Source organism: Adiantum capillus-veneris, chromosome 2, assembly GCF_014529385.1.
Source record: "Adiantum capillus-veneris isolate H3 chromosome 2, ASM1452938v2, whole genome shotgun sequence".
Classification (NCBI taxonomy): domain Eukaryota; kingdom Viridiplantae; phylum Streptophyta; class Polypodiopsida; order Polypodiales; family Pteridaceae; genus Adiantum; species Adiantum capillus-veneris.
The window spans coordinates 148,187,309-148,196,539 of NC_140932.1; the positions used below are offsets into that span (position 1 = coordinate 148,187,309).

Below are 9,231 nucleotides of genomic sequence, written 5' to 3' on the forward strand. Positions count from 1 at the left end.
ACCCTGAACCTGCATAGTAATCCATTGAGCCCTGTCTGGCACAATAATCCCTCTGCCCACAATGGCCTGCTGCAATGAGTCCGCAATAGTCATACATACCCTCCCCCTAGATGCCTCCAGGGCCAAAAGCAGCTGACCAAAAGGTATCATATCATCCATGCAAAATCTGACCACATCGTCGAATGTGGCTCTCACTCAGATGGTGCTCCTGAAGCATAAGGAGATCAATCTCTCCTCCCACAAGGCAATGCTGAAGCTCCTGATGCAATCGGCCCCGCTGTCGCTGAAAATAGGGCCCACCTAGTCCCTGCACGTTCCATGAGACGATCCTCATGGGGAGCGAGAGAGAACAGATGCTGCCGCGGCAGCAAGATGGGCTATCTTCGAGGCAGGCTTGGATGGGGATTAATCCGCATCCGAGCGTCCTCTAGATAGATGTGACTGTAGTGAGTGCCTAGCCCAAGCCCAAGCAGAGCGAGCCGTGCGTAAAGCAACCTCCTCTGTCTAGGAGTCCTCATGAATGTATACATAGCAAGGCAAACACTGCGTATCAACAAAGAAGTACACCACAATGTGCCTACATCCTGCTGAGTCTGGGGGTGTCACCGCAAACTTGGCCAATGGCTACAAAGTCTGCAGCATATCTGTAACTCCAAGTTCTCCCATATGGTGAGATAACTCTAAGACATGTGTATGCAACCATCCCACCACTGAGTGGAGGGACCACTCTGTGTTGGCCCTACCACAGAGGGGGAAGGAGAAACCAACTGTTGAGTCCAAGGCCTCTATCCCCCTAGCGGCGAGGAACAAAACATGGACCCTGAAGCAGGCTGCCTCATGGTCTGCTGGAGCAGAAGGCGGGGATAATGAGGAAGAGGGGGGGAACTCTGGAGGGGGAGCGGCTGTCGGGGGAGAAGCGGAGGGGGGGGCTGGCGTTGGGATCTCCTCCTGCTCGAGAGGACCAAAACGGTTCCCCGTGGGAATCCACTGCTGCTGAGTAGGCACCTAAGGGCCACTCTGAGTGCCAGGCTGACACTGTGGCCCCTGACATCGTCACCCACGAGCTTGCTGCCACCCCTCCTCCGCTGGAGCCCCAGGCTCGGAGGGTGTCTCTGCATCTGTGCGTTGTGCTGCTCGCTGTGGCTGCGGGCCAGCCCTGGCAGGCTGGGGCTGAGGCTGTGGTGCAGGTCTCAGCCTCCTCCGTGGACAGGCCTTTGCTAGATAGCCCATCTGTCGACAAATGAAGCACTGGTTCGGGAAGCTCGAGTACTCCACACTCTGTCGAAACCAACCCCCACTCACCCGAGATAAAAGGATAACCTTCGGGAGCGTGTGGGTATCTCTGACCAAAACTCGAACTGAGGGAATGCCATCTGCCTTGGCAGCTACTGATGCTGCTTTACGAGGTGTCTCCACGACAGTCCCAATGGTGGAACCGATCCTGGAAAGAAGTGGTAAGTACTCCCTCCGTAAACCCGAAAAGCAGACTCAGATGGGGATGTCTGCCTCCTCTACTAGAACATCTGAAGCTGGGTCAAAACCATGTCGCCACTATCGAAAGTGGACACGTGATGCTCGGATGGCCAGTGGACTCATAGCAATGACCTTGGATGCCATCTCGGAGGACTCAAACTCGATCTGATAGTAACCCCGTCCGAGAATCTGGACATCCAAGATCTTGCACACCTCTGCGAGAAGGCAAACCTGGAGAAGGTCTCGCAGCTCTCCGCTGCTAGGTCGGGTGCTGAGAATCTTGCAGATGACCGAGGTCGCCTACAATCGCTCTACCTCTGCGGCAAGGCTCGCTTGCTCTGTAGGCAAGAGAGCAAGTCGAATGGTGGACTCAGCGGGGTCGGGCAAGGGGGCTTCTAGCGAGTCCCTCTGTGGCAAAGCTGGATCCAGTCTCCATCTGTGTCTACTGCTGTGGCGTAAGAAGGGGGCGACGGGAGGGTGCTGCAATTAGACGTGCCAAACATTGCTCCAAAGAATTGAAACAGGTGCCGAGAGTGCCGAACTGCAGGGAGTTGCCGATGAGGAGGAACCCAACGGGCGGGCTAGCAGGCCGAGGCGGGGGAGGGGGAGCGGGCTGGGACAAGCGGGCAAGCAGCGAACGGGGGCAAGGGATAAGGCGGCGGGCGGCAGCAGCTGGGGCTGAGGGCGGGCGGACGGGCAGGGACAAGGCAGCGCAAGGGGAGGCAGCGGGGGTTGAGGGCAGGCGGGAGGCAGCCAACTGAGGATAATGCAGCGCTGGGGGGGGGGGGGGGGGGGGGGGGCACCGGGCAAAACTGAGGGGGGTGGGTGGGTGCGATGGCGCAGCGGGGCTAACACAGCAGCAGCAAGCGCCTCCACGATCAAATAGACTTGAAGCCTTTGAAACGGCTTAGTATTTGATCACACCATTCACATCACGATCTTGCCATACACTTATTATATTGCTTGCTATTCCTTGAGAGATCTAGATCAGTCATAGTGAGCTTCCACATGATCATTGAGTATTTGCACTCTCTAGATTGATGACGACCATGGCCTTGAGAGGTTCCGATTTGGTGTTGCTATGGTTAGTAGGAGAGTACGAGAGACATTTATGTTATCGAGATCGATATATCAATCGCTATTTTGTGAGGCTTCAGCCTCATGATCACTCTACTCATGCTTTTCAGTCATTTAGAGCCAAAGCCCACCCCACGAGGTCTCATCATCTCATAGATTTCTTAGATGTACTCTATCGAGTACAAAATATCCATTCTAGACATGAGATCCCAGTACCATCCCTAGAGGATGTTGCAGACACACGATACCATCCAGTGACAGTTCAGTTATGGCGTATGCATGATAGTTTTTTGTATGTTGATGATGATGAACGCATGTATTTGAGAGAGTCACAGATGCCTATACCAGAGCCTCAGGTAGATTTTGGTAGATCCATGGGTAGTAGGACCTATTATAGCCTTGATGATTATAGTACCTATACGATGATTTTTGGCCTACCTTATCGACCTATCCCTAGCCCTAGATCACCTACATCTAGTGTCGGCATTGAGCTTGAGTCCACATTTAGAGCGAGATCACTCATTAGACCACCTCCAGGCCTTCTACCTAGACCTATTGCTCCACAGGACTCTATCGATGACCATAGATCTAGGTTGACACTGGAGATTGACGAGTCTCGAGAGCAGTTATTGAGAGAGCCACGCATAGAGACCGAGACGAGATTGACATCAGAGTCCTCACAAACACCACACAGAGCTAGATTCGACATGATGAGCACTTCACAGTCTATGTTTATGATGAGATCAAAGCCACCACGAGTCATCGAGATGAGAGCACCCGCCGTGAGTGCACCACACATAGAGCCATTTACTATGAGACGATTACATTGTGGACCCATGAGAGAGCATCCACAGCCTTTGGTGACGGAGCATACCATGCATTTACTTAGAGAGGTTGTTACGACCACAACATTGAGCCATATTGATGTTTCAGGATCACATGACCATGAGAGAGTTATGTCACATGGGGCTATAGTTTCGACGAGTGACACGAGTCCTACGATGAGAGATGAGCTACACGAGTTAGCCACTACTCTGCGGACAGATAGACCTATGCTAGTCTTGTGTGGTGAGAGGATGGGATTATGCATATTTCATGATCTGAGCCGATCGAGTTTCTTTCAGAAACTCAAGCGCTTTGTTCAAGATCCTCCCACACATCAGTTAGTGCGAGTTATGCCTAACCGAGGCATGCCAGGATCTTTTAGAGACGAGTATGATGCGATGTACTTTCCGATGTTTGAGATTGACTTACAGACCATAGAGCCTTTATCATATGACGAGTCCCTAGATACGCATACTCATCCCACATTGGTAGAGTTGTATAGACTTGAGCAGACAAAGACATATGTTGACGACTGTGGATGTAGATACACACGAGAGTCTAGCACATCTAGTGAGTTATGTCAGAGAGTGACTGCCATGCTTTCGTTTGATCGAGATCCTCAAGAGAGTGTATATAGAGGCACTGATCATGCCATCTATGTGCTGACTATTGGAGTGAGATACACACCTAGATCATTGATCGATCGAGCACATTGTAGCACTAGACTACCTACTACAGCTTTAGCCCACCAGTCTGGTCATAGATCACCTCCTACACCCATGAGTGATTGTGATCCTCTACGAGAGATTACTAGGACTATGCCACCCCTAGATGGAGCTCTTGAGCTTAGCCTTCTACAGAGTGAGCTTCATAGCTTAGATCAGCATGAGACCGATGACATAGAGCTGACATGTGTTGCTCATCATCATGATGTGTAGCAGAGTGACACATTAGTGACTGATTCACCTACAGAGCACCCACATCACATAGATGTTGCCATAGAGCCATCTATTCTTGTAGAGACACGATCTCATTCCTCGATCATAGAGCGAGTAGATAAGATTGCAGAGACATTGACACATGAGGTTCCTCTAGACCACCACACAGATACCACATATATAGAGGTCACACCACATATCATTGAGCCTACACAGACTAGTATAACCTCTAGACATTTACATCATGAGTATAGACGAGCAACTGCGAGATTCTATTGGAGACCACAAGGATTGTCTGATTCTGAGCGAGAATTAGAGCCTTCTCTAGATAGAGTTCAGAGTAGTGCTACCAAGGAGTTACCCCTTCCACATCAGATATATAGTCTACACCCAGATCTTCCTACAGGACTCGACGAGTATATGTTCCACGGGGAGAGGTATCGATGAGACCATTGCCTAGTGATGACACTTATGTGTGGATAGAGAGCCGGATTACACATGATGGATTATCCATGGTTGGCTCACATCTAGACTATCACTAGAGGCACAGAGTTATTATGAGGGACATAGACAGATTTGGGTTCCCAGGTTGAGAGTTGTAGCACATAGTGAGCATTCACGACCACATTTGATTATGAGAGACTTGAGAGAGATTTCTAGACCTTCTAGAAGATCTCAGAGATCGTTTTTAGAGAGACTACGACCACAGAGGCTGTGTCAGAGAGAGAGATTTTTACATTCACACGTGAAGAAATCTCCCAATGACCTCCTCATGAGATTGAAGGGATTGAAGATTTGGCTACCAAAGGGCCGACCACCTATCACATCACAGGTTGACACTAGTCATAGCTTGTCTGAGGTTTCGATTGACCATGTTGTTGACTTAGAGCTTGGCAAGAGTCATCCATTCAGGGATCTTGAGCCACATAGTTCATTGACCACAGTCACAGATTGATGTTATCCGTAGATCCATTAGTTGTGCTATAGATTCTAACAATGACATGGAGCTAGGTGCTAGCCAGTTGATGACCATTATAGAGAGAGCTAGGAGACTACAACTTTTATTGTTTGGAGAGAGTTCTCTTATCCCTCCTAGTTGCACCAAACCCTTGACTTGTACAGATTGACTACGGTACACTAGATACATGCGCATATGCTAGAGTCACTTTTTTCCCTTTCGGTTTTTTCTCTCTGGACATCCAGGTTTGAGACTTTAGTTTAGGATTTATTTTTATTTGTGTTTAGGTAGTAAAACTTCCACTTCTATTTTGACACACCTTTCTAGGTGGTAGTGTTTTGTTTATGATTTTGCAGCATAGATGGACTTTAGCTGTCACACACCATGGACATCTCGAGTTCCAGCTTCACATGTTTTCTTCCTTGGCTATTGAGGATATGCAGCACATATCTCCAGGTGTACTACTTTCCATGATTTATGTTTGTGGAGATTTATGTTTGTGGCAATTTATGTTTGTTGATTGTTGTATTCCATGGTTTGATTGAGTGCATTTAGATATGTTTTGTTATCTGCCATTCAAGATGTATAAACTTGTCTTTGCTTTAATTAATTGACCTTAAGTTTAATCTTATTGATGAGTCTTGATGTTAGGAGACTGTGACTTTAGGTTAACCAATTCACTTGACCACTAGTTTTAGTTGGAAATATTATTTGAGTGTTTGAGACCTTAGGAGTGTTTTAAGCATAGAGAGGCTTGCTCACTCAAACAACAACGACCACTAGTGAGAATACAAAGGAAATGGAAGGAAAAGTTGGAAGAGAAATCCCAACTTCATTGTATTGTCTATGGTATTAGAGTCATAGAGGTTTCCAGTGTGGGCGCTTTTCTTTGAAAAGCAAAAAGCCCCAGGCATACAAAATAAACACACATGTTTTAAAAAGAAAAAAAAATAAAAAACAAAAGAAAAATGAAAAGAAAGAAAAAAAGACATGCAAAAGACTTCCATTGAGCTTCAAGTAAAAAATTCAAGCTTTTGTTCGGAGTTGTGAGAGTTAGTAAGCTAATCAAAGCAAAAAAACATAAATAGGGAATCTTACATTTAGATAATCTTTCTAACTTAGCTAGTACTAGAGTAATTGTTTTAACCTTTAGTTGTAGTTAACTAATTGATAAACTCATCCATAAGCCCAAAACTTTTGATTAATTAATTTCAACAAGTGCAATTTATTTGTTTCTAAATGATAGTGTAGCATTCAATAATTATTTGTATTCATTTATTACCACATACTTGATTTGCCTTTCCTTTATGATTTATTGCCATATGATTCAGCTTGCTACCTCATTGCCTTTTTCTTTTACAGGTCCATTCTTCACATAGCATCTACCACGACATGGCTTTGTCAGGGATGACAAAGCTTAGGAGGGGGACAGTGTTTGGCAGCGCAAACACAAAGTAGCAGATGACCTCAGCTATGCTATTTTTAGCATATGCTTATGATGTATTAGCATACGTTGCTTCATTTTTTGACAGACACATCATTTTGTATATGTACTTTTGACATATTTACTGGCTCTACACGAGTTCCAGCTTATATATTTGATGTTACCATGATGCCTAGGAGCTATAGAGATGCACACAATTCTATGCATCTCATGGGCGGCTGGACATATTTTTTATGCCCTATGTATAAAAGTGAAAGTTAGGTCATTTTTTAGGGATTTTCAGGTGAGTTAAGATTTCATGGAAAGCTTGTAGAGAAGATAGAGGTGAAGATGTTTGGAGTTGGAGCTTCCTCTTGTGCTCACCTACTTTCTATGGCATGCAATGGAAAGCTAAGTGCTCTTGTTCTTCTTTCTCTTTGTTAATTGTGTTTATGGTGTGTAGTTAAGCATTGAGTAGTCTCTAATTAGTGTTTCCCTCTCTCATTCATCTTCACTTTTACATTATTTGTGAGCTCATTGAGCTTTTGATTGATGTGTGTGTGTGATTGATGAGAGTGTGCACCCATTGTCCTCTTGATTGTTGAGATTAAAGAAGATTAGAGAGTAGGCATTGAGTGATTAGTCTTCTCTATAGCTTTCTCTTCTTCTTAACTCTCTTGATTAGGATCCTCTTCTTGCATTTCTAGTGATTACATGCCTTCATGCACTAGTCGGGTTATCGATCCATTGGTTTGACATTATTTCGGTGGATTGAGCTATGCGACAACCCCCCAACATTGGCGCCGTTGCCGGGGACGATTACCTAAGCTAGAGGAGTCATTAGTGTGTTAAAGAGTCATTAATCATGTTTTAGAGTAGTTTAGGTTATGCTTTAGGTGTTGGTGATGGTGAATTGTGGATTTATGGTGAGATTTGGTTAAGAAATTGTGATTAATTTGTACGTTTTTCTCTCTTTTTTCACTAATTTTCTACTAATCCGCTAACAAGTGGAGTGCTTTATATGTGTGTATGTCTAATTAGAGGCTTAAGCATCACTCTTTTGATAAGAAATTGCAAAAAAATTGAGTGAAATCGAATGATTTTTGAGTGTGTAATTAGGGATTTTTTCTTAATTAGGCTCTCTAATTACTCTCTAATCACACGTGATTTTTGTGTTACACATAGCTAAATCATTGATTTGAAGTGTGATTATCATTCTTATGTGTTTAATTTGATTGAAAATAATGTTACACATAAGATTTTGTGCTTGATTGATTGTAGGTGAATTGCGGTTAAGCGGTTTGCTAGTACACACACATGTGTGTAAACGTCAATTGGAGTGGAAAATCGACGCGATGCTTATGTTATTGTGAGTGCATTAACCCACTCATTTGCCGATTTGATTTGCAAGTTTGATTGAAGATAAATTTCACAAAAAATTAATGTACTCACGGCGGGTGCTCTCATCTCGATGACTCGTGGTGGCTCTGATCTCATCGTAAACATAGACTGTGAAGTGCTCATCATGCCGAATCTAGCTCTGTGTCATGTCTGTGAGGACTCTGATGTCAATCTCGTCTCGGTCTCTATGTGTAGCTCTCTCAATAACTGCTCTCGAGACTCGTCAATGTCCAGTGTCAACCTAGATCTATGGTCATCGATAGAGTCATGTGGAGCAATAGGTCTAGGTAGAAAGCCTGGAGGTGGTCTAATGGGTGATCTCGCTGTGTATGTGGACTCAAGCTCAATACCAACACTAGATGTAGGTGATCTAGGGCTAGGGATAGTCGATAACGTAGGACAAAAATCATCGTATATGTACTATAATCATCAAGGCCATAATAAGTCCTACTACCCATGGATCTACCAAAATCTACCTGAGGCTCTGGTACAGGAGCTGTGACTCTCTCAAATACATGCGTGCATCCTCATCAACATACAAAAAACTATCATGCATACGCCGTAACTGGACTATCATTGGATGGTATCGTGTGTCTGCAACATCCTCTAGGGATGGCACTGGGATCTCATGTCTAGAATGGATATTTTGTACTTGATAGAGTACATCTAAGAAATCTATGAGATGATTAGACCTCGTGGGGTGGGCTCTGGCTCTAACTGACTGAAAAGCATGAGTAGAGTGATCATGAGGCTGAAGCCTCACAAAATAGTGATCGGTATATCGATCTCGATAACATAAATGTCTCTCGTACTCTCCTACTAACCATAGCAACACCAAATCGGAACCTCTCAGGGCCATGGTCGTCATCAATCTAGAGAGTGCAAATACTCAATGATCATGTGGAAGCTCACTATGATTGATCTAGATCTCTCAAGGAATAGCAAGCAATATAATAAGTGTATGGCAAGATCGTGATGTGAATGGTGTGATCAAATGAAACTGTCACATGGGTGACTTATAGTCAATCATGCATGATAATAGTGGCTCATAAGTCACATCACAATGATATCAATGTGTCGAGAGTCCACTAAATCCTATAGTGTGCTATGTCAAACAAATAAGCGAATTAGGCAAA

General features: G+C 44.9%; 1 pseudogene; it reads right to left on the minus strand.

Moving 5' to 3' along the window:
- Window positions 1-8,239: 8,239 nt before the first annotated feature.
- Window positions 8,240-8,954, minus strand: LOC147463828 (uncharacterized; annotated as a pseudogene).
- Between the last annotated feature and the right edge of the window lie 277 nt (window positions 8,955-9,231).